The sequence below is a fragment of the Rhinopithecus roxellana genome, chromosome 10 (genome assembly GCF_007565055.1).
Source record: "Rhinopithecus roxellana isolate Shanxi Qingling chromosome 10, ASM756505v1, whole genome shotgun sequence".
NCBI lineage: Eukaryota > Metazoa > Chordata > Mammalia > Primates > Cercopithecidae > Rhinopithecus > Rhinopithecus roxellana.
Genome location: NC_044558.1, coordinates 78,621,236 through 78,645,564, shown reverse-complemented (window position 1 = coordinate 78,645,564; position 24,329 = coordinate 78,621,236). Strand labels below are relative to the sequence as shown.

Below are 24,329 nucleotides of genomic sequence, written 5' to 3'. Positions count from 1 at the left end.
CATTTTTTCTATCTGTTCTGGTATAAATAATATTATCATGAGTGGTGGTCTAATCAGTTGCACTTTAAAATAATTTGGATGTATTTCCTAATCTTCAAAATGTTCTAATAAGGGACAAAATAAAATTCAGTCATAGAATGTGAAATAAGTCAATGTGTACTTCCTAATTCCATGTACTTATTAATATGTATTGTTCTTCACATCAGTGGGATAGAGACCATCACTAATGACCATCCAATGCATGTCAAGAACTGTTTAAGTTTACAGAGCACTAGAGATTATTTTTCTAATTCTGTATACTGAAATAATTTTTGGCATCAACATTTATGTGAATAAATTTTTCAAGTATGAAATATATTTATCATAACACAAAGTTTTGGTTTCTTTTTGAATTTTTGTATGGTGATGTTTCAACGTCACCTTTAAGGTTCAATGAGATGGTTACTGTCTCATTATTACATGAAGTGGTGGGTCTGTCTTGAGTTCAGATGATGCTTTACATGAAGTGGTTGGTCTGTCTTGAGTTCAGATAATGCTTTGTGGTTGTGGAGGGTGAAAGCCAAGGGCTTTTGATTAAGTTAAACATGATGATTAGTGACCTTGTTTGAAGACCAAGAGGAAGAGTGTCCTTGCCATGAGTAAAGGAAATGCCAGGGTCAAATTTGAACCAAGTAGCAATGAATACCAAAGACACAGCAGTGACATCGAGGGCGTAAATTGATACTGTGAAGACCACTTCAGTAATTCTATAGCTTGTGAAGGAAACCAGGAGAGAGCGGTTCGGGAATGATTTCAACACGGTCACCTGTTGGTCATGTTGAAAGAGGAAAGTACCAACAAAAGCATAAGCCCCCAGTCTCCCATGGAAGAAAATAATAAATGACTCAAAAATGGTGGTCCAGACAGCTTCACAAGCTTCCCCACTCAAGAAAAGTCACTGGAGCCCAGTAATCCTAGTGACCTCAAGGGGGCTAACGGAGTTCGAGATAGGTATGTATGCCCTGCTCTGCGTCTCCTTCTTGGCCATTCTGGTCTTCTTGATCAACTGCATGGCGTTTTCCTGGAAACACAGACACAAAAGGTTTGCTGTGAGTCAGCAGGGCAACGTCCTCCATTCCCACGACTGGATCTGGCTTGGGAATGAAGTGGGACTTTTGGAGAACCCTGTTGACATTGCACTCCCGTCGGAGGAGTGCACAACCATGATAGACAGGGGCCTGCAGTTCGAGGAGAGGAATTTCCTTCTGAATGGCAGTTCCCAGAAGACTTTTCAAAGCCAACTATTTAGACTTTCTGACTACGTCTATGAGAAAGAAATTAAAAATGAACCTGTGAATTCTTCAGGCCCAAAGAGGAAGAGAGTCAAGTTCACTTCCTACACCACCATCCTGCCAGAGGACAGCAGCCCATACACAAATTCCATCCTGTTTGACAGCGATAACGTCAAGTGCGTCTGCGAAGATATGGGGCTGGGGTACTTGCAGATTTAAAATGTTTTCATATGGGCCTGGTATGGTGGTTCATGCCTGTAATCCCAACACTTTGGGAGACCGAGGTGGGAGGATCCTTTGAGCCCAGGAGTTTGAGACCAGCCTGGGTAATATAGTAAGACTCCATTTCTACAAAAAACTTAAACAATTTTTTAATTTTTTGAATCACCAAGTCAGGTGTGGTGGTCTAAACCTGCATTCCCAGCTACTCAGGAGGTTAAGACGGGAGAATTGCTTGAGCCTGAGAAGCAGAAATTGCAGTGAGTTATGATCACACCAGTGCACTCCAGCCTGGGTGACAGAGCGAGACCCTGTCTCAAAACCAAACAAACAAACAAAACTTTCTTATGTTTGAATTCTACTACACGCTTTCTGTTTTTCAGAGAGTTGGAGCTGTGAGTTTGGTCAGCAATAGAGGGTAATTTAGCACAGACTAATTTGTCAGGGGATTATTAATTAGATCTCTGGTGTCAGAGGCCTGAAAATCAAATGCAAATATGTAATAAGCCAGGGTGTGCTTTTAACACAGCCCACATAGGCGTTGCTGTAGTATTAGGAACGGTTTGATATACGGCCTGGTACTGGCTCAGTGCTAATTCATAGAAATAAATTCAGCCGAAGGCCTTGATACCCATCTCATGACAAATAGCTGTTTGCAATGAGAAAGAATTTGACGGATGTTTAATTCTTTGATACTGGTAAGGTACAGTGAACAGTTATTGCCCTTGGTGTGAGACTAGGCTTGTGTGAAATTGATGCCCTTATATTGAAAGAATAAACTGAGACTATAAAGACCATCTCCGTGATCCTACAGAGCATTAAGGAAACCAGGAGAGAGTGGTTCAGGAATGATTCCAACATGGCGCACCTGTTGGCCAAGAGGAAAGTACCACAAATAGCACAACCCCCAGTCTCCCGTGGAAGGAAATAAGGATGTAGCTGCCTTATTTGTAATAAACACTGCTCATTGTTTTTACAGACATTTATAACAACATCTGCTTGCTGTTGGTTTTATTGTTGTTTGCTTTTTTGTTTTTTGTTCTTGTGGTTTTTTGTGTTGTTTTTGACTTCTAGAGGTCTTTTTAAAACATGTAAAAATATTATGTTTTATTTGAGACATGCTTTGTTTACATAGAAGTTTAATTCATTGAGATTAGCCATTGCTTTTTTAATTTTAATTTTTACTTATTTTTTAAATTTTAAAATTTTACTTTTATTTTTGTTTAACTTTTGTCTTAGGTTCTGGGATACTTGTGAAGGTTTTTTCCATAGCTAAACATATGTCATGGGGTTTGTTGTACATATTATTTCATCACCCAGGTATTAAGCCCAGTACCCAAATAGTTATCTTTTCTTTTATTTTTTCTTCAGACAGAGTCTCACTGTGTTGCACAGGTTGGACTATAGTGGCACATCTCAGTTCATTGCAATTTTCGTCTCCCGAGTTCAAGCTTCTCCTGCCTCAGGCTCCTGAATAACTGGGATTACAGGTGTGTGCCACCACACCCAGCTATTTTTTTTGTATTTTTAGTAGAAACGAGGTTTCACCATGTTGGCCAGGCTGGTCTTGAACTTCTGAACTCAGGTGATCCACCCACCTTAGCCTCCCAAAGTGTGGGATTACAGGCCTCAGCCAGGGTGCTGGCCCCAATATTCACCTTTTCTGCTCCTCTCCCTCCTCCCATTATTGTCCCTGAAGTAGACCCCAGTGTCTGTTATTTCCTTCTTTGTGTTCATAAGTTCTTATGATTTAGCTCCCACTTATAAGTGAGCACATGTGATATTTGGTTTTCTGTTCCTGCCTTAGTTTGCTAAGAATAATAGTCTCTAGCTCCAAGAGATTAGCCATTGTATTTTAATTAATGGAATCCATATTGAATTTCAGGTTTTCTCTACTTTTCCATACTGTGCTGCCTATTCATAGAAACTAATCAACTTATCCTCACTCTCTGTTTCCTTCCGTTTCTCATTGACATCTTATGTTGGCAGTGTATGGAGATCTTACTTAACAATATTAACAACCAGTGAGAAAGGGCCAATTTTCAACACAAATTTTGCAAAGGTGGGGGAATATCTGTGAATCACATGCAATTCTTGTATTTTGTTATCTGGTGGCTGAACATTCGTTGGAAAAGTATGAAAACAAAAAGTCTCAAAGAAAACACCTGTATTCATACGAGTATTTTCTGAAAAACATATTTTGCCACCCAGGCTCAAATATAAAACCAGCATTAATAACTACAGAAAGAAAATCCCCTAGGAAACAGCTGCAGATTAAAACTGCCATTTAAAAAAATAAAAATAAAAATAAGAAATGAGCAAAATTCTGTTTCAACTTAGCAGTGAGAAAATCCATCTTTTCAGTGACTAGAAAAGCATTCACATCCATAATCCTAGCAAAGTTGAAACTTTCATGGGATGTGTACTGAGACTGAAAATCAACAAGTATGCTCAATAAAGTCATGAAAATGAGTGGATCAGGAAAAATATGAACGAGCTCTGAAGCTCAAGAGGCAGTTGTCAAGAACACAGGGACTGGAAAAATAATTGTCAAAAACGAAATTACTCAAATCTCAAATAGCTTTTAAAATAGAAATTATTGTTGAAATAATAGTATTATATTGTTGATATTAAGCAAATACAATACTAAGCAAATCAAGATTTTTAGAATAAGAAAATGAGACAGTATTTTAATTTATTAAGATGGGATGGCTAAAAGAGCAGATATTGGGCTAGTAAGACCTTAGTGTGGGCTCTATCGAGCCATTGGCATATTTAATAAATAGACCTGGAAGGACATAGAGGAATTACCTTGGACATTTTCATGACCACAAAGGGCTGATGATTGAGCTATTCAAAACAGAAATGTTCAGGTCATCTATTATATTGTTATTTTTAAAATATAACTTTTATTTCAAGTTCAGGGGTACATGTGCAGGTTTGTTACTAGGTAACCTTGTGTCATGGGAGTTCGTTGTGCAGATTATTTTGTCACTCAGGTATTAAACCTGCTGTAACCCATTAGTTATTTTTCCTAATCCTCTCCCTCCTCCCACCCTCCAGCCTCCGATATGACCCAGTGTAATTGTTCCCTTCTATGGGTCAGTGTGTTCTCAGCATTTAGCTCCCACTTACAAATGAGACAGCGGAAGTTGTTCATCAGCTTATTGAGCTTTTGGGTCTCGACTATAGGGTTTTCGAGATATAGGATCATGTCATCTGCAAACAAGGATTGTTTGACTTCCTCCCTTCTTATTTGGATGCCTTTATTTCTTTCTCTTGCCTGATTGCTCTGGCCCGGACTTCCAATACTATGTTGAATAGGAATCATCCATCCTCAATGATGCTAAAGAATCCCTGCCTCGCTTTTACCCAATGGTTCATGTGACCTTGTTTTTCCAAACACAGCCCCAGGCAGAGATTTGGGAAGATCCCCTGGATTGTCAGAAATTAAGAAGGGAGACAGCCTGTGCAGGATGGATCACTGAGCAACAAAATGAGATTTGCTTCTCACCTTTGTGCCCCAAATCACCAGAATGTATTACCTTTTCAAGAGGTCTTTGTATAATATATACAGTATATTTTACACACTCTGTCTTTATTTTCAGTAGAGCAAGCAAGGAAAAATAGAGGACTCTTAGGTACATGTGTTCAGCCAGATGTCTATGTATATGAACACCACAACCTAAACCCACATTCCCCTCGGAACTCATCAAATTGATGACCAAGAAGTTCTCCTAGCATCTCTTGCTAATAGGAATAGAGAGTGTGAGCAACGTACAAATCACAGGTTTAATGGGCTTGACTCTTAAACACAGGCATTCCGCTGATTCTTTTTTTTTTTTTTTTTTTTTTTTTTATTATACTTTAAGTTCTAGGGTACATGTGCATAACGTGCAGGTTTGTTACATATGTATACTTATGCCATGTTGTTGTGCTGCACCCATCAACTCGTCAGCACCCATCAATTCATCATTTATATCATGTATAACTCCCCAATGCAATCCCTCCCTCCTCTCCCCTCCCCCCTCCCCCCTCCCCATGATAGGCCCCAGTGCGTGATGTTCCCCTTCCCGAGTCCAAGTGATCTCATTGTTCAGTTCCCACCTATGAGTGAGAACATGCGGTGTTTGGTTTTCTCTTCTTGTGATAGTTTGCTAAGAATGATGGTTTCCAACTGCATCCATGTCCCTACAAAGGACGCAAACTCATCCTTTTTTATGGCTGCATAGTATTCCATGGTGTATATGTGCCACATTTTCTTAATCCAGTCTGTCACCGCTGATTCTTTAATTGTTAAAATGGGGGTGAATAATTGAGTCTGCTGATGCTTGAAAATTCTTGAAATTTGTCTAGAGAATGAAGCATTTGCTATTAAAAAAAAAAGTTTGCAAAGCGATTGCTAAAGCCTAGTAGAAAGTTCCTCAGCTAGCCAAAGAAAACCACTGCTTTCTTCTTTATCTTTTCTTTTTCTATGGTTGCTATTATTGTTTTTAATTGGGTTATTTGTTTCTGCCACTGCTGCTTTTCAAAGGATTTGGTGGAGAAGTAGCTGAAAAGCCACCGCAATACCAAGCCGCACAGGTAAGTTCACCGGCACGTTCACCGCAGCAGAATTAGAAAACTAGGCTTGTGCATTTTGAAAGGCATTTTCCATTTTCTTTCCATCTGTATCCTCAACAGAAAAGGATTTTTGTTTTCTTTTTTCCTTTGTGTGACCTGAATTGCATCAGGGAATGAGTCCCCTCCACCCACTCGGTATCTCCGTTAACAGATACTGGGTGTGACTTCGTTTTGTGGGAGTGTTTTCATGGACAATGGACAGGACAGGTCCTGACTCATGAGCACTGGGATTAAAGCAACATGGAAAGCATGGTATTTCCCACGTTGTGGAGCTTGGCGTGCTGAAGCCAACTCAGGGTACTGCATGCAAAGGTGGTTTCTCAATGAAGTGGTTAAGGCACTCTGCCCTGAAAATAGCTTCAGGAAGAAAACAGAGGTCACCTCTATTTGTCTGCTCCTACTAAGCTCAAAGTAAAAACACAAATAGAAGAGTTGAATGCCCCCTGATAAATTAAACTGTTAAACAAACCCATAATTTTACATGTCAAAGTAGTATCCAGCAAGTGGAGGAACATTTTGGTGGGAAGTGATAAGGGCTTCAATTAATCTTACATTTGGCATGGATATTAATCAGACTAACAGAAAGTCATCGAAGTTTCATCCGCTCTCTTTCCCTGATCACTGGGCAGCACAGGTTATAACCACTCTTATTTTCTAGCTGATTGCTTTTCAACAAACAGGCCTGCGATATGTAAACTGAAGCGGGGGTTGAGAAAGAACACAGATTATAACTTCTAGAAATTCAGTTCCCTGGACATCTGTAGAAGTCTGTGCAGCATGCTGATACTCACATTTCTACCCCACGGTTTTGGGAAGGAAGAGAGGAATCCATGCATCCAGGCTTTCAGACATCATTATGCTGGGCTTCTGCTCCTAGATTTCCAGCTGCTGAAAACAAGAAAAAGTAAATATCTGTGTAATTTGACATTTAGATTTATAAACATGCATTAACTTTTTTCCACACACTTAATGCTCTTTTTGCAGAAATTGAAAGTAACGTAAGCAATTTTATAAGGTGTTTAATCGGCCGGGTGCAGTGGCTCACACCTGTAATCCCAGCACTTTGGGAGGCTGAGGAGGGCCGATTGCCTGAGGCTGGGAGTTCGAGACCAGCCTGGCCAGCATGGTGAAACCCCATCTCTACTACAAATGCAAAAATTATCTGGGCGTGGTGGCACGCCCTGGTAATCCCGGCTACTCGGGAAGCTGAAGCAGGAGAATCGCTTGAACCTGGGAGGGGGAGGTTACAGTGAGCTGAGATCGTGCCAATGCACTACAGCTCCAACAGACCAAGACTCTGTCTCAAAAAAAAAAAAAAAAGTTTAATCTGAAAAGGCATAAAGAAGTTGAATCTCTAAAATATTAACTTTCCTTTTTCCTACGAACCTGAATAAAAGTTTTTTTCCAGATGTCCCCATTTGATGATAAGAGAAACAGGACAAATATTTCCTGCTTTCTAATCAGCAGAGCAAACTACCTAAAAACTTAGCATTTTAGTGGCTGAGGCCATGGCTCCCATTTTGCTCTTTTGCATTAATAGCTTGATTATGTATATGTGTAGGGGCAAGAGTTTTGTATGCGGCCAAGAGTGAAAGATGCTACTGGCCCAGACATGCAGAGTTCTGGAGACATAAGAAAGACTCAAGACAACTGAGGAGTTTCTTGGATCCCTGAAGATTGCTGCAGATGTTTCAGGATTAGGGGGTGCGTTATTTACTAAATTTTTTTACAAGCCATCCTGTTGGCTACCCAGGCACTTCATGAAACTGTCAGCCTCACCTTTGCCATTTTGGCAAATGCCATCCTTTGTCATTGGTATGGAAAGGGGAGTCTCAGTTGGATGTGTCTTAATGATCAATGGCTCCCTTTTTTCCAAACGTCACAGGCATCGTAAAATAATAGACATAAAACTTAAAAATTGTCTTTGTGAAACTAATCTGTGAAGCTGCATGCTTTTATGAATCTAAAAAGCTGGCAGAAAATGATCCTGAAAGGCTAGGCATGGTGGCTCACTCCTGTAATCCCAGCACTTTGGGAGGCCGAGGTGGGCAGACCACGAGGTCAGGAGTTCGAGGCCAGCCTGGCCAATATGATGAAACCCTGTCTCTTCTAAAAATACAAAAATTAGCCCGGTGTGGTGACAGGCCCCTGTAATCCCAGGTACTCAGGAGGCTGAGGCAGGAGAATCACTTGAACCTAGGAGGCGGAGGTTGCAGTGAGCTGAGATTACACCACTGCACTCCTGCCTGGGTAACAGAATGAAGCTCTGTCTCAAATAGATATATATATTTATATATATATTTAATTAAATATATATAAATTTATGGCTGGGCATGGTGGCTCATGTCTGTAATCTCAGTACTTTGGGAGGCCAAAGTGGGCAGATCACTTGAGGTCAGGAGTTCGAGACTAGCCTGGCTAGCATGGTGAAATACGAGCTCTACTAAAAAAATAAATAAATAAATACAAAAATTAGCAGGTGTGGTGGCACACACCTGTAGTCCCAGGTACTTGAGAGGCTGAGGCACGAAGATCTCTTGAACCCCGGAAGCAGAGGTTGCAGTGAGCCGAGATCACGCCACAGTACTCCAAAAAACAAACAATCTAAATTTACATAATTATTTATGTAAATATAATTTAGGTAATTTAGGGGAAACTTGTTCCCCCTAGAATATAGAAAGCCTGAGACACAGATCCCAGCATTTTCTCTCCAGATCGCACTATGCATGTATGCCATGTAGTAAATGTGGTTCAATAAAAGAAGAAAAAGTGGAATTTGAAAATGAAAAATGGCATTCATGAAAAAAAGCACACCTTTATTTTGACTTTTGTTTGCAAAGTGCAAACACTACATATCAGATTTTTTAAATTCACATCGTTAGTATGCATCAATGATCTCTTCATGAATTTGTAAAATTTAGATAAGTTATGGTGCCATGTTTGCTGTGTTTATTTTTTAGATTTTTTTAATGGAGGAAAATTTGGAGAAGGACATGGCCTCGGCCTATGTTTCATGGGGTGCCCTTACTTGAGACAATCAGGACACTATCACTTTCCAGACGGAAAATAACGATCCAAACGCTTTAATGTCCATTAGGGAAATTATCTTCCCAGTCCAAGAAAGCAATCACGTTATCAATTCATAATAGTGGGCGATCTTCATCTTCTACGAGATGTCTTCAAAATGTCATTGCTATAGTAGGTCATTTTTTTACATAATTTTTAAAAATTTTATTTCAAAATGTGGGCTTATTTCCTTAGGTTCTACAAAGGATGAAACTATAGAAAAACCTTTTTACATATCTGCATTGTCTGTAGGAATAAACCACTTTGCAAATAGTGAGATGGATGTTATGTCTTAATTTCTTGTCCATGTGATGATGACTTTTTGCTTCTTTAGATGGTTTAATTCACTCTTTATATGATGCAATTCTCTTTGCTGCTTTCTTTGTACAAAGATACTGTGAAAATATAGGGAAAGAGGTAATTCACAGCTTTCACTTTTCATTGTTACGCTTGGAACTGAAGTGACCCATTACTTGATTTTGAGAGACACTATAGACCCAAGTGTTAAAATTAAAAGAATAAAGCTTCTAAGAGAAAACGGAAGATAAAACTCTTTGCTATCTTGGGTTTAGGAAAGATTTCTTAATCAGATCTCAAAGTTGCTAACAATAAATTAATAAAATAATTGAGCTTATAAACAATTTTAAAAATTCTTTTCCTGATCCTGGAGAGAATTGACTTAAGAGTCTGACACCTTTTACAGTCTGATAAGAAACATTTACAATTTATCTTCTCTGAGCGGGCTACCTGGAGGCTTCATCTGCATGATAAGAATCTTGGTCTCCACAACCCTTTATCTGAGCCTAGACCTTCCCTTCTATGGATATCTGGTCTTTAGACAACCTCTTTCAACCAACTGCCAATCAGACAATCTTTGAATCCACCTATGACCTGGAAGCTTCCACTCAGAGTTGTCCCGCCTTTCTGGACCATTGATGTCTTCTGCCTCCCTGGAATGTATAAAGCCAAGCCATGGCCTGACCACCATGGGCACTTGTTCTCAGGACCTCCTGAGGCCGTGTCACGGCATGTCCTTAACCTTGGCAAAATAAACTTCTAAATTGATTGAGTCTTGTCTCAGATACTTTTTGGTTTACAAAGTGAAATTCATTATGCCTCCATTGTACTCATTATCATGGGAAAACACCTCAAAAAAATAAATAAATAAATAAAAACCAACCAACAAAAGACAGTAAAGACCTTTGTACTGTCCATTATTTTTCTGGCCTAGTATTTGTGGCCGGATCAAAAACAAACTAGACAGGGACCCTGAGGGAGGGAGATTCCTCTGACACCTGTAGGTAGGATGAGGCTTCCAGGGCTGCAGAGGGAAGAGTTTCAATAAGAGGAGGAAAAAGCAGTGATAATGACCTTCACGAGTCCTCTACTGCCTACTTTCTGGGCTGCAGTCCCCTGGCACATTTCCTGGCAGAGAAAGGACAGCAGAAGTGGGCTTCCTGATTTCCTGTTTTCTCTGAGGCCAGCAGGTGCCTGGAGTGGCCTTTGCGCCCCCTGCTGGTCGTTCTGGCTGCACACAGTCTCATGCCTTGCGAGTGTGAAACAGGGTGCTGTCTTGTTCCCCAGGTGGAATGCAAGAGAATGCTTGGGTAGAACTTTGTTACCCAATGAAGCCTCCTGGATCTCTAGTCCCTGGTAGCCTGTCCTGGTTGCCGGGTGCTTGTTTGCATTCCAAACTCCACATTCTCAAGGGTTCAGTGTGGTCTTGTGTCTACGCTGGTGTCTGGCCACCAGAGGCAGGCATGCAGGGCCTTGGCTACTGTGGTAGGTCTGCTGATGGCCACAAGCCTTTACTTCCAGCTCTGCGTTAGCAGTGGGAGTGTCTGAAGGCTCAGGGGATACACAGGTCCTCCTGGTTCCTGGGGAGGTGACGGTAAGTAATCCTTCTTAATAGTCTTTAAAAAATACATAATTTGCCGGGTGCGGTGGCTCACACCTGTGATCCTAGCACTTTGGGAGGCTGAGGTGGGCGGATCACAAGGTCAGGAGATCGAGACCATCCTGGATAACAAGGGGAAACCCCATCTCTACTAAAAATACCAAAATTAGCTGGGCTTGGTGGCGGGCACCTGTAGTCCCAGCTACTCGGGAGGCTGAGGCAGGAGAATGGCGGGAACCCGGGAGGCGGAGCTTGCAGTGAGCCCAGATCGTGCCACTGCACTCCAGCCTGGGCAACAGAGCGAGACTCCGTCTCAAAAACAAACAAACAAACAAAAAACCAAACATAGTTTAACATGGACAAAGCAAGTAATCAAAAGACTATCTGGCAAAGTGAAAAATGTTGTAAAATTCTTAACACATTTAACTAGATTATAAAACCCAGGAAATTCTTGCGCTTCCTTCAAGATAGGCCAGCTCTTTGAGTGAGTTAGAAACACTGGGCTTGTCATCAGTTAGTACTAATATGAACAGGTCTATCTCTTTGTATAATGATAAAAGAGGCCTTGTTGAAAATAAGCCACAGGTGAGCCCCCTCTCTCCATGGTGAAGTGTATATATGGGTCACTTTCAAAGTTAGATATGGTTTCCGTAAGATGAAGCCTGGCCATTCTAAGTCACCTGAGTGAAAACAGCTTACGAGCCTGGCAGAAAAATAATTCACAACCTAAGAAAGCACTTTCTGGTCTTTAAAAACACTGAAAATTTCTTTTACAAGAAATTGAAGGCTGGAAAGAAAGGGAGAAGGACTTGAATAGACAGAAGGAAATTATTGGAACTCTAGTGGATACAAAACACAAATCCTAAATGATAGATTTTGTTTAAGTGTCTGATGGAAACGTTTCTGACTATCACGTATCTACCAGCCAATAGAAAATAATGTAGAAGGTGGAAATCTGAAATTAAATATAAAGAGTGAATTATAAAATGAACACCGTATTGTCCATTAGGCAAAGTCCCTTTTGAGAAACATTTTTGTTCTTTTAAACACTTTCTCCTAGAGGAAAACACTAGAAGACAGATAGTAAACTAAAAAAGAAAAAAAAAAAGAAAAAGAAAAATCTAACAAATACATTTCTTAGAACTCAAATTGAAAATATCCTATGGAAGGAAGAATCTTTCCATTTAGAACATGTTCACGCAGGAAGTGAGAAAGCTTCTGTAGAAAATGAAATACCATCTGAACTTTATCAATAACAGATACATCAGGTATGGATTTACCATTTAACATTGGAGAAGAAACAGTCTGAAGTCAAAGGAAGCACCAGCCAGTCCCCTTCTAAGCTGGGGACCTAAGAAAAAAGAACAAGGGAATGGAATCAGAATTAGAAAGAAGCACTTTGATTTTATCAAAACCATTTTATCTCCCCTAAGGAAAAAAGCTTGCGATAACTCATTAGCAGCTCCGGCCACTGCAGAAAGCTCAATGCCTTGAGAAAAGAAAATGCACAGGAGAAACATGAGTTAGATGGAACTGAATTAAAGGTGAGCTTTTGGCCGGGCGCTGTGGCTCACGCCTGTAATTCTAGCACTCTGAGAGGCCGAGGTGGGCGGATCACCCGAGGTCAGGAGTTCAAGACCAGCCTGGCCAACGTGGTGAAACCCTGTCTCTACTAAAAAAAAAAAAAAAAAAAAAAAAAAATACGAAAATTAGCCGGGCATGAGGGCGGGTGCCTGTAATCCCAGCTACTTGGGAGGCTGAGATGGAACAATCTCTTGAACCTGAGAGGCGGAGGTTGTAGTGAGCCGGTACACTCTAGCCGGGATGGCTGAGTGAGAGAGACTCCGTCTCAAAAAAAAAAAAAAAAAAAGCAGTGAGCTTTTATGAAGTGGTCCTCATATCCCTGCAATCCCCAGTGCAGCTCTGGGAGAGCCTTCAGAGGACATGGTGATCCACCGATAACCGGGAGAAGGAAGAGAACTAGCAACAGATGATCACTAAGTTGGAAAACTGTTTTTTTCCCCCCATCTCCTATGCCAACAGTATCACCTTTTATAAAAATCTTTTGTGCTTTCTCTCTGTAGCAAGAGGAAAGCAGGGAAAAAGATATTTAAGAGTAGATCTTAGTGTACACATTCTGCATAACCTAAGGATTTGGGAGCCCTTCACTCTCACCCCTGAATTCATCCAGTTTCAACAAATCAAAACAAGGAGGCAGTTCAGGGCCAATCTAACTGCTGTTATTTGTGAGGTAAAGGGCATACCTAACTTCCAAACACTCCATGCTATGCTTCAGAACTCTTAGAAAAAAACCAGTAATTGTACAGGCCATCCCTTCCAGCGATGGCTGGGGCCTCACTCCTCCTTTAGACTGGGGTTTCTGTGTGCTGGCGTAATCCACGACCCACACTGTGCCTGTACAAGCAGGGCTAACTAACAAAGGGCAGTGTGAACGGCTTTACGGTGAATGTCATAGTAGGGTTATTTTATATACCAAGAACTAAATCCCAACCATTCTGGCTTAAAAACACACATACAAAGTTTCCAATAAGAAATGGAAATAAGGCCGGGTGCGATGGCTCACGCCTGTAATTCCAGCATTTTGGGAAGCCGAGGCCGGCGGATCACCTGAGGTCGGGAGTTTGAAACCGGCCTGACCAACATGGTGAAACCCCATCTCTACTAAAAATATAAAATTAGCTGGGCGTTGTGGTGGATGCTTGTAATCCCAGCTACTCAGGAGGCTGAGGCGGGAGAATCGCTTGAACCCAGGAGGCAGAGGTTGTGGGGAGCCAAGATGGTGCCACTGCACTCCAGCCTGGGCAACAAGAGCGAAACTCCTTCTCAAAAAAAAAAAAAGGAAATAAAATTTACCTGGAAAATTTCATTAGATTATTGACTGCTGGTATATTTTTGAGCCAGGCCTTCAGTGTCCTAAACAGTCTCCTAAGGAATTTTCCTTCTTTTCCCAAATATTCTCTCTCTCTGTCTCTCTCTCTCTCCTGTATTGGCCGTATTCTCTTTCCATTTGGTAACGAATGTGCAGTGCCATGCTTTTATTCTACCAGTTTAGCAGATCATACTCAGACCCCACACATACACAGGTGAAGTGGAGCTTCCTATTCCTAACCACAGTGGTCACTTCAGAAAAAGGCACGTAATTGAATGCCTGCAATAAGAACCCTCCATAAAAATTCCCTCCACAGGAACCATTAGGGACCACATTCTTCTCTTGGAGGACTCTTCGTTACATGTGTTCAGTCACATATGCATTTCTGAGGCCATCATTATAGGAAGGGACAGGACACATTCTGATGATTAAGCCAGTTCTAAAGGATTTCCACACGAAAGGAGAGTGGTCAAATGACAGCTCCTCAAAGAACAACATGGAATGCAGTTACTAGAAGAAAGGAGAAGCAAGGATGGACAGGCCGAAAAACCAGGCGGGTGAGGGGGTGGGTAAACAGACTAGACAGAGGTGACTGTGTGGTGCCTCAAAAACTGTCCTGAGAACTGGGCAGAATGGAAACTGGATCACATGGAGCCACAGTGCTGGCCCAATGCCACTGCAAAAATCTGGATTTTCACCTCAGCAAACTACACAGATGGAAATTCTCCTTCTGACCAAGATGAAGTAATCAAGATTAGATTCATGATCTCACCTGGAAAAAAACCAAAATTATACAAAATAATGGTCTTCAAGACATTAGGCATCAGACAATGTAGAACAGTGATTCCCTAAGAGATGGGAAATGATCAAGGTGGATCCTATGGCTGCCCCCATCCATTGCCTAGAGAGACTTTCGAGTACGTTGCACAGAGCGAGGACCCAGCTGAAGCCCTGGTGAGCCTCCTGAGCTGGTGCCGTGAAGTAGGGATTCTGGGGAGAGAATGGCAGCTGACATTTGCAAACAGAGTTAACAAAGATGAGGAAAGTTGCACCTAGAAGAAACTCTTGGGCTATACAGAGAGCCCAGGTGAAGTCCTCAGCCGGATTCTGATCCACACATGCACATGAGGTTAGCCAAGGAAGAACCACCTCAATGGGAGTGAGGGAAAAGCACTCAGAGCTCACAATCCCCACCAGCCAGAATGGGAAGGTCACTGAAGCATTTGTAAGTCCTCCAAAGCACAAGGCTTTCTTGTGAATGGCAAGAGATGAAATTTCTTCCACCCAGTACTGAAGGTAAGCCCACCCCAGTCTCCAGTCCCCCTGACCCAGGCCCAAAACAGGCTCCCTCTCACCAGTCTGATGGACCCAGATGTTTCTCATGCTGGTTGTTACTTTGGGCTTGAGTTTAAACTCTGCTCACACACCCTGACACTATATATAAAGACATAAAAGCAAACAAACAAAAACAGCAGGAGAATTTGGGGCCTGTCTCTTGCATCTGGTGAGACAGTTATGTGCCCCTGCACACTCCAGGAAGCCTCAAAATAATGACGGTAACATCAACTTATTTGGTGAGTGCCCCCATGCACAATGCATCAGATGGTCTGCTAAGTGTTTTACAAGCATAATGCTACATGACTCTCCCTACACGGGCCAGCTAAATGCAAAAAGCTGCATAACCCTTTCTTATTGAGACAGTGAGGAAGTAAGGATTTGAAATCATCTCTGTATCTGGCTATACTGTCTCTATGTGATAAAAGATGAAAACGCAAAAGCTCAATGAACTAACTATAGACAGCAACCAAAATATGTATGAATAACCCAAAATTGCTCAGGGGACAGATTTGTATATCTAGAATCCAAAGGATAACAGTTAAATAAAGAAAATGCAGGCCATTTACAAGGGAACTGTCACATTGCCTCCACCCTTTCGCAGACCAATTTCCCCCAAATAGCTGTTTTGTGGTCAAATTAAAAATGGAACTATGGGCGGCGCGGTGGCTCACGCCTGTAATCCCAGCACTTTGGAAGACCAAGGTGGGTGGATCACCTGAGGTAGGGAGTCCAAGACCAGCCTGACCAACATGGAGAAATCCTGTCTCTACTAAAAACACAAAATTAGCCAGGCATGGTGGTGCATGCCTGTAATCCCAGCTACTCCAGAGGCTGAGGCTGGAGAATCGCTTGAACCTGGGAGGTGGAGGTTGTGTTGAGCCGAGATCAGGCCATTGCACTTCAGCCTGGGCAACAAGAGCAAAACTCTATCTCAAAAAAAAAAAAAAAAAAAAAAAGAAGAAAAGAAAAAGGAACTATGTTATTTCTTTATGTTTCTTTAAGGAAACTGAGGCCCAGGAAGTTGGAATGGCCCCACTGAAGGCACACAGTAAATCACTGCCAGCCCTGGATGCTAAGAACTCCTCTCCCAGTGGTTTTATTGATGAAACAGTCTTGTTAGCACTCTTGGCAGTACTAATGACTAGGCTTTTCCTCTCCTGTTATTATTCCAACCTAATTACTATGAGAAGCATCTGTTGTTGAACACAGCACCGTAGGCATAACCGTGATTAACTGTTTTTTATTAATTCCATTCAAAAAATTATGAAGTTTGGTTTTCCTTTAGAAAAATGAAAGCCGCATGCATATGTTACTCTCATGTTAACAATAAGGAATTAAAATGTCTAATCAACATAGGCACAATAACTTTGAAAACTGAGATCTCTGTGGAAAGAGGTGAGGTAAGTTTCAGGGATAAGTTCCTCTTACAGGAGGGAGACACACAGCTTTTGGTAAAGCACAGCAGGCAAAGGAGGCAGCTATAACATTAGACAAGCAATGGAACAGCGTTCAAGCAAATTCTTAATAGATACAATTGAGCTACTACGTCAGTTGGAATTGGAATGCTTAAGAATGCCCCACACAAGGGGCATCTGTACCGATACAAGAGAGTGATGCAGTCCCTGCCACTGAGTAGGAACCTGTTTGCACCCAAGACCCTACACCCCTGCGGAAGAGAATCTCCCTGCCACTAAGGACAGAGTCAGTGATGCTGAGAAATTCCTGCCTCACTTTTACCCAGTGCTTCATGTGACCTTGTTTTTCCAAACACAGCCCCAGCCAGAGACTCGGGAAGATCCTGTGGATTGTCAGAAATTAAGAAGGGAGACAGGCTGAGCAGGATGGATCACTGAGCAATAAAATAAGATTTGCTTCCCACCTTTGTGCCCCAAACCCCAAGAATTTATTACCTTTTCAAGAGGTCTCTATATAATATACACATGATATTTTATACACTGTCATTATTTTCAGTAGAGCCAGCAGGGAAAAATGAACCTTTTGGGACCAGGTTCCCTGTCTGTGGTTTACATGTCCTCTAAGCACACAAAAGTAGCATGGCCCCGGACCCCCAGCCCAGGCTCCAGCCAGCTGCCACCAATCCCTGGCCTTTCCCTGCCTCAAGACACTTGGGACTCGCCAGCCGTTTTATATTCCATTTACTGTCTAACCTTTTCCCTAAATTAGTTCCTCGGCTGGAGGATTTTTCTCAACCTGGACGTTTGTAACTCAGATATTTTCTAGCTCAGATTCTTCCAGCGATTCAGGCTTTTGCTGAGCATGACTATTTAGTAGGGCCTCTGGGATCAGTCACATCATTGGTGCTAATTCCTTAAGCCATCTCTGTATGCCTGCCGTGTTCCAATGTTCCACTGAGTTGCGATGGTAACAGAGATGTCAGATTGACTTTACAGTTAGAGCTGCATCTTAGAGAACCTAAAAGAAGCTGGGCACAAATGTCTAGGCTGTCTTTGGAGAGTTCTATTGATATAAATATAATTTAGGACCTGTGGGATGAGTGAGCTTCAAATTCTTGTCAACAAAACGGCGGAATGTATTTATTCATCACTTGGATTTCTGTTCAGTCATGTCACCTGGGTTGCAATAGAATGAGGTGCAAGGGGCAGACTGCCTGTGCTAAGGTAGGTTTGAAGGACCTTGAATGTTCCACTGTCTGTCACAAACCTCTGCCATTCCTGTGCAATAACACGGCTGGGCTGATCGGTTCTAAGACAAAAGTGACAGCCATGCAGAGCACAACCCTTTGAAGACAAGGTACCCCAGCCAGGCCTGGCATAGATCAGCCAGTCCCCAGGTAATCCACAAATGCCTGAGCCACAAATGATGACTGCTTGGGCTCTGCAGTGCTGTGGTTGGTTGCAATACCATCACGGCCACAGTTAACAAATGCACATGGATTTAAACTGGTCCCTACTTGTCTTCTACACAGCACCTCTCAATGCCTGAAACACCCTTGTTATTTATGTATTTATGCACTTCAAGGTTAGAGGTTCTTCCTATTTTATTCTCCACTGTATCTCTGAGAAGTAAAGCAATGTTTGTAACGTAGGAGTTTCTAAATAGACATCTGTGAATACATGAATGAATATAATTCTCACATGAGCCCCCTGAGGTATTATAGAAACTTCCAGCATGGGACCAAGACAGAGGGGACAACAGGATCACTGCATGTGTTTTGGGTTCGTTCTGGGTCATTTGCTCACAGTGTGGACAGCACATTTGAACCATTTAGATGACCTTTCTATATTCTTTCCTTTGTCCTTTCTCCCTTTCTCTTTTTTTCTTGTTTCTTCTCTCTTTCATGCATACAAATATCCTAATTTATGTAACCTCCAAGAAACCTATGCTACTTGTAACCAAAGAATGAAGGCATAGATTTATGTTTGCAAAAGTCGAAACTATAATCAATGGGTAGAAGCATTAGGGAAAAGACTTCATACCAAGAGCTACCCAAAAGTGAACTGGATTACCCTGGAAAATGAGCTCTGTCTCCGGCAGGACAGAGAGGAGCCGAATGATCCTCTGTTATGGGATCAGCCAGGGAACTTGGCTGCAAATAACAGTAACAGTACTGATGTAACTTAAACAGAAAATGAATTTATTGAAAATTAATGGGTAGTTCCCCAAATTCACTAACAGCAAAGAGGAAGCCAGCTGGAATTGCTGGAGGCTGGGCAGACCACGTAGCGGAGGAGCAATACAGTTGTGAACTGGACGCTGGGGCGGCCGTTGGTTCTGTTCTCCTGTCCCTGCTTCTGGATGCAAATGTCAGGGCAGGAATTCAGTGGGTCACGTCTAGCTCTCCTTCCTGCGCCTGAGGTGGCAGAAAGCAGGAAGAAGATTTGTGGTCTCATTTGACATCTTCAAAGGGATCTAAAACTCAGCCTTTATCAGGAGTCACATAGTGGGGACCACCCAGCAAACGAAAGGTTGATTGGATGCGAGGCTGTCTTCCCCTCCAAACTGGGTCAAATGTCCCCCAAAGCAACAGTTATTCTGGATAGTGTGATTTACAGAACTAGATAATCTAAAAAAGTCCTTCTATGTCTAACATTTTATAAGTAACAAGTGTGTTAAAATAAGAACCCATGGGAGAAATGCATATAAACTTTTCAATTTTCAGAGATAACAAATTCTACTGCTGTATGACACATTTATGACTTTTTAGAGTTTTTATTGTAATTGACTAGGTTCGTCTGGTTTCAGCCATTCTACCAGTCTAGTACCCACCAGATACTTACTTAAGTTAGCATCCTACAGCTATATGTAAAAGAGATCTTCTCAAGTCAGCAGAGCTTAAAAGGACAATTTATTATGAGAAGCAAGATGTCCCATGGAATACAAAAGTTAAGTTGGAATCGGGTCTCCATAACAGGGAACCAAAAAGCTCTGAGGCTTTATTTTTCTGAGATTTATTTTTCTCTGCCCCCTGCATTCCCCCCTCTTTCTGTAGATCTAATTTCTTTTCATGGCAGGCAAAAAAATGATGTCTTTCATTTCCACGTTGGAATGTTATGGTCTGGCCGGGTCACGCCTTTCTTTTGGGAGCTGCCTTGTTTTGTGTTGATTACATATTGATGGTATCAACCATAGCATATGTTTTCATGATATATTGATGATATCAACCATAGCATATGTTTTCCCAATCTTGCGAACAAAAACACAGCCCATATGAGGAGGTATTTGGCTGACGTTGAGGCACCTTGTCTAGGACGTGGCGTCTCCCAGGACATGCCATTTAGGTTTCAAGCCACAATTAAACTTGACATCCGATTACAGTCACTGTTGGTTACAAACACAATTTTACAATAATTAACTGCCAAATTGCACTACCAAATCCAGTTAGGTAACATAAATTTCACCTTGCTATATACAATGATGAATTATGAAGGGCAGTGGGAATCTTTAAAATCAGTTTTCGTACTTCCAATAGTAGGTTAATCTTTCCTGAGGGAAAACACACACACACACACACACACAACATCCTCTAATCAATGAAATACATTGCTTGAGAAGGAAGAGTGAATTTATAATTTTATCACATACACATCACCCCACAATAATTCATTTATATACATTACATTTTTATCGCAATGCATGAGGTTTGTAATTTTGTTGGAAGAATTTTAACGAATGGCGAACTTTGGAAAAGCTCTAGCGGCACAGTTTTCAGGATTTTATTAGTTAGTTTGCTTGTTTGTTTCAGAGTGAGAGTTTTGACCAGGAGCAGACACTGAGGAGAACAAAGATCACCTGGTACTCATGAAGCAGGACACTCAGAGGCAAAGCTCCTTACCTGTGGAATTCAGAAGTAATTAGACTTCCCTATTATCCAAAGCAGGCATCTGGTACCAGCCTTCTTTCCCAAAAATGTATAAGTAACTAGAATTTCTACATGTTCCACAATGCATATGTGTCAAACCTCATTTTGCAACCCTTGATGACATCAAGGCACCAGAATGTCTACAAATGTAATCAGCTATCATGACCTACATGGTTAATATGGTCCAAACTTACCCTTAAGCTCCTGCTTTAAGGTCCATACACACCCGTAAGGAACATCCACTGTGGTGGGCTCAGTTCTCTCTTGCTGAGGCTCCCGCTGAACTCCTCTGCACCATTCTTTCTTTCTAATAAAACTTTCCTTTTCATTCAGTCTATCACTGATGGGCATTTAGGTTGATTCCATGTCTTTGCTATTGTGAATAGTACTGCAATGAACATATGCACGCATATGTGTTTATAATTGAATTATTTATATTCCTTTGGGTATATACCCAGTAATGGGATTGCTGAGTCAAATGGTATTTCTGTCTTTAGGTCTTTGAGGAATCGCCACCATGGAATACTATATAGCCATAAAAAAGAAAGATAGCATGTACTTTGCAGGGACATGGATGGAGCTGGAGGCCATTATCCTTAGCAAACTAACGAACCTGTGTAACAAACCTGCACTTGTACCCCAGAACTTAAAACAAAAGTTTTAAAAAACACTTTCCTTTTCAAACCTATACTGTTGTTGGTAAATTCTTCTTACTACCCGTGAGTAAACCACTTTTTGTTGCCGGAGATCTGACACCTTGCTCAGCAGGCACCTACCCTTTTTATTCCCCATATACCTGTCTAAGCAGGAATTGGTGACTTAATAAATTTGAAGGAAGATTTTAGCAGAATGAGAATTTGATCAGAGCCTCGTGACTCTAACTAACAGACCTATCCGTAGGTAGTCAAGGTTCTTCAGAGAAACAGAAGCAGTAGGACACGGGGTAGGGAAAAGAGAGAGAGAAAGAAAAAGTGAGAGAAAGGTTCCAAGGAATTGGCTCACGTGCTAGGGGCTAGCTAAGCAAATGTGAAATCTGTAGGGCAGGCTGTCAGAAAGGACAGGCAAGAAACTTCTAAGAGCCAGGAGCTGTGGTCCTGTGGTTCTGCCAGGCTGTGGCCCACAGGTAGAATTTCTTCTTCTCAGGGAAACCTCTTTCTAGTCTGGCAGCAAATAATGGCTAAATAGATTTTGTGGCTAAGGCTGCACAGGGGTATAGAAAAAGTTCAGCAGATATTATTAAAAGGCATTTAATCTCTAGGCAACTCAGCTAGATGAAATGCAATGAAAGAGTCGCTGCTTTTATCAGGAGAGATACATGAGGCATCTTTACCTAATAAACACCATTTGTTATATTGAAGCTTTAGGGCCGAAGCTGATAAGTTGAAACTCTTTAAGAACAAAAATCTCTTTTGAAAATAACGCCGCACATTTAGGCATTTTTTTTTTTTTTTTCTCCTTTGGGATCTGAAGAAAATTTCCTACTTACTCTGCCCACCCCACCAACCTTTCTTTGGCTTTTGTGATGTTTTATTCTGTAAAATCCACCCACAGAATGAGGACCACCTGTAAAGATCATCAAAGGTTGTTTATTCAGCTCTTACCAATAAGGGACTTAGCACGCTTTTCATTTTGGCAGAGACTCCCAGGGGTTTTAAAAGAGTTTTATGGAATCAAAGGAGTCTTAAGTTTTAAGACAGTCCCGGATTGGTGAGTATCCTTTGGGGATGAATTTTTCTCCTAGAGTGTGCTGAAGCAGGGGAGGTTTTTTGATGGCTTTGGGATGCGCTGGCTCACCTTTGATTGATTTGGCTTCTATTGGTATATACAGGGGGTCCTTAAAGGCTGGGTGGGATCATCTGTGTTTTTCTATTGCAACTGCTAGAATACTGGTCTTTGGTTTCGAAGTCCAAGTCTTGCATAAACAATTCCAAAGATTATATCCTAATATCAGCTAGTGTTGAAGACAGGGGAGTTGTGCTGCCAAAAATTAATAAAAATATGTATATTCTACAGTATTTGAAATGAACCCTCTTTGTTTTGAGGTATCGGATCTGTTAGTTACCCTTAAAAATAAACATCTATTTGTCTCTTATATAACTATCTGCTATTTGCCTATTATCTATCTATACATTAACCCTACAGGAATAATTTAGGGATTTGGGGAAAATAGAATATTACAGCACTGGACTCTGTTACACGATGAGAGAGCAGATATCACTGTAAAGGAAGAATCTTTATTGCCATGAGATATTTTATTATCTGTGCTAAATAATCTCTGCAGAAAATAATATCAAACAGCTTTGAATCAACACCAAGTGAATAAACTACCGAATTTACAAAATAACGAAGTCAATGTAGAGATATGTACATGTTACTTATACCTTCCTGACACTTCAATAAGTGGCTTATAGAAAGGTTTCTAAATAAATGGCCTGGTGTAGAAACCACTATGGTGATGTCAGCAGCAAAAACAACATTGTCATGGTAATAGCTAATATTGATAAGCATCAATTTGGTGGCAAGTAGTACTACAAAAATGTTCAAATCTAATTCTCACACTTAATACAGATAACACAATAAAAAGTAAACATATTTATTAGGCCATATGTCAGTGGTTCTCACCGAAGGTCCATTTCTACCCTAAGAGGATATTTGGCATTGTCTGAAGACAACTTTTGTTGGCACAACGGGAGAGACGCTACTGGACTCTAGTGGGTAGAGCCCAGGGATGCTGTTAACATGCTACAACGCACAGCACAGCTCTCCCTGACAAAGAATTAGCTGGCCCTAAATGTCGTGCTGTGGCTAAGGACTCCGGCCTTGCATTCTCCCCTTTGATCTTCTCATCCACCCCATGGGGTAGGGGATGTTATTGTAGCACGGAGAGGCATCAGGTCCACCAAACTCTTTCTCTCTTCTTGAACCTCCACCTCGCCAACATCTCCTACTGATAAAACTGATTTCTGGTCGGTGGGAAGTGGGTGAAAGTGTTGTTGTCACCTCTATTTTGGGTTTACAAAACTTCCTGCTCAGCTCTTCCTATTCTCTCCCTTACTCCCTCCATTGGATGGCCACAGATGACCCAGTGCAGGACCCTGAGAAGCCCACAGGAGAAGAAGAATCTCCACAGTGAGAGAATCCTGGGCCCTTGAGTGACTGCATGGAGAAGAACCTCATCATTGACCCATGTTAGACTGTGACTGAAAAATAAACCTCCTTTGTGTTAAGCCACTGAGTTTCGTGGTTACGTGTTGTACAAGTTTTCCTATTTCGGCTGACACAATTATTCTACCTATTTTTCAGATGAGGAAAAATGAGGATTGCAGAGATGATGGTTGATCAGAAGTCTGGTTTAATGTAATGCTCTTAGCTGATTCTCTGAGCTCTCTCCTCCTTATGTCACCTTGATCCTCATGGCTGCTGCAATTTCAGTCCTCCTTCCAACACACTCTCTTGAAATTCCCTCTCCTGGCACGGGAAAGTTTTGATTTCACTGATGGACTTAGTTTAGGTTATTTGCACCCTTGAATTTGTCTCTGTGGTTAGGGAGATGTTATGCAATGCTACGCGCTGGTTGTCTTGGATTATCACCTTAACCAGTCGTGGACATTAGGTGAGAATGATAGTTGATTCAGCTTCAGACTTGATACCAGGGGTCAGCTCTACCCATTCACGCCTGATAGC

At 41.5% G+C, this 24,329-nt stretch overlaps 1 long non-coding RNA gene and 1 pseudogene across 1 annotated transcript; one reads left to right on the top strand and one right to left on the bottom strand.

Moving 5' to 3' along the window:
- Positions 1-536: 536 nt before the first annotated feature.
- On the top strand, positions 537-22,330 carry LOC104666369 (annotated as a pseudogene).
- Positions 5,950-10,780, bottom strand: LOC104666349. The gene is made up of 3 exons (XR_748543.1): positions 10,551-10,780; positions 9,405-9,574; positions 5,950-7,001 (listed from the first exon to the last, which is right to left on the bottom strand). It is a non-coding gene; the product is annotated as an uncharacterized LOC104666349 (long non-coding RNA).
- Positions 22,331-24,329: the final 1,999 nt, after the last annotated feature.